We start from the raw sequence: 2189 nt of genomic DNA, 5'->3' as shown, positions 1-2189 counted from the left end.
TCATGATTTGGGTAGACATTTTATTCAGCTCAAATGCAGCTAATCAACGGATAAATACCGTAATAGATAAACATAATGATAAATACTGTAATAGATAAACATGATGATAAATACCGTAACAGATAAACATAATGATAAATACCATAATAGATAAATATATGCTAATAGTAACACACCCAGGAATGACAAAAAAAAGAGAAGTGCCCTATATAAACAACACACAATGTGAAGAAATTGAACGACTGAAGAGCTAGTACAAGTGATCGGTAAGTTAGTATTCGAATACATACCTGAAGTACCACTGCAGTACCGTTACAAACCGCTAAGGGATCTACATCTAATCATACCGAAAATCAATTTTAATACAATCTATCTAGGCATTCTCGAGATATCTAGTCTGCTACTCAACTACACCCATACATATACATATACAAATACTACACAAAACATAACCTTCTTAGCGAAGGTGATAACTGGCCAATTGTCATTCGTTGAAGATCTTTCGATAGATTTCAAGACTGTTACGGCTCTTATTTACAGGATTCAAGGATCCGGTTATTTTTCTGACGTTCTGATACAACACGTAATGGTAGATATGGATGCATATTTTCCGATGAGTGACTAGACAGCAGTGTCACTACTGAATAGTCAAAGGTTAAGACCAACATAATCTTCACTAAGCTGAAGGTGGTTGCCTCAACTGAAAGAAGAAGGCCACTAGCATACAGGCATAGCCATTGTGAACACAATGTATCCGACTTTGTGTGGTGACTTACGCATAACCACACACATAATGAAGGCGGAACTGACGACTGATTTTATCAAAAGACAGATGAAATCTCTAACAGGCAGCTCCTGTTCCGGATGCAGTCCCTTCTTCCCCATCAGAACCAACTTGTATCTTGGACCAGTTGCCAGCCTCAGTCGACTGTTGGCGCTTCGTGTTTGACGGAGCCGATTCACCAACAGGGACGCCGTCAGGCTCCACTTTGATTGACGTTCCACTTTGATTGACGGGGCCATCAGACGAGATGTCTGCAAAGATCGGCTCAATGTTCTTCTCTCGCGCATGGAGCAGGAGGTATCGTCTGACCAGGCGGGCTAGGACCTCCTGAGGGGAACAAGGAAAATGTAGACATGAAGTAAACATTGCATTGTACCTTATGATCATTTGGGGACAGGTCATATTCGTCGTGCGATCAAAAACTAGGGGCATTCTTGGGATAGTTGTACGTGTGTCGTACAAAATTCGGCCTTCAAATAGTAATTGGCTTAACGCGGGATGTTTACCATATATTGACATGAGTCTGTGTTTATTTAAGTATATTTTGCTCATACACATGTTCTTGTACACGCCAATTAAACTATGCTCAGACAAGTAATCCATGATTATTGTTATGACGATTTGCAGTAAGTATATAACGTTACAGCACAGCACAACAATCACCAGACAAAGTAGTTCTGCGGGGCGTAACAGCAAGGAATTTTAAAGGTTTTGGGAATCTGTTCCATTTCAATGAAAATGTTTAAAACACAAATAAAATACATCCAACATTTTTATACGCGCTGTGTATGTAAAGAACATTCTCTAAAAGGTATGTCGTTGTTTTTTTTAAGGACAATCATGACCAAAATAGCCAAACGTTCTTACAGCTAAATGTGCTTCTTAAATCTAGTATATTGTAAAGATTACAGAAGAAAAACAATGAACTATACCTTGTATCGACGATCGTTCTCTTCCTTTGCCTGCAGCTGTAACCATGAAGAAATGTGCATTTGAGATATAAATTTTGATTCTAGAAATAATTCTAGACAGATTCACCAACGAATTCAAATGTGCCTACGATGAGACCATAATAAACAGTAAGTAGCAACTCCTGATCATTCATGAAGCAAGCGCTATTGGTCCAAATCATTCTTCAACTTCATGCCCAGAACAGATGCACACAAGAAGTTTCACTGTAGATACAAGTTAACAAAGTTTACAAACTCCCACACATACAGACGCACAATCATCGAAACAATAAAATCCGCCTCACAGACGTAACAAAGGGTAAAATGATAAATGTCAGACCGTAAATGCGGAAATACACATGGAAATATCAATAAAGAATTGGAACTCATACCTTTACCAAGCTGGTCAGCTTTGTACCGATTTCTCCGGCAGCACCTTGGGATGATGTTATAGT

The 2189-nt window shown here is 38.8% G+C and overlaps 1 long non-coding RNA gene across 1 annotated transcript; it reads right to left on the bottom strand.

Moving 5' to 3' along the window:
- Positions 1-1757, bottom strand: LOC118426071. Its single transcript, XR_004832365.1, has 2 exons — positions 1717-1757; positions 1-1111 (listed from the first exon to the last, which is right to left on the bottom strand). It is a non-coding gene; the product is annotated as an uncharacterized LOC118426071 (long non-coding RNA).
- Positions 1758-2189: the final 432 nt, after the last annotated feature.

The sequence above is a fragment of the Branchiostoma floridae genome, chromosome 11 (genome assembly GCF_000003815.2).
Source record: "Branchiostoma floridae strain S238N-H82 chromosome 11, Bfl_VNyyK, whole genome shotgun sequence".
Lineage (NCBI taxonomy): Eukaryota > Metazoa > Chordata > Leptocardii > Amphioxiformes > Branchiostomatidae > Branchiostoma > Branchiostoma floridae.
Note: the sequence above shows the minus strand (reverse complement) of the source record. Positions and strands in the feature narration are given on the sequence as shown.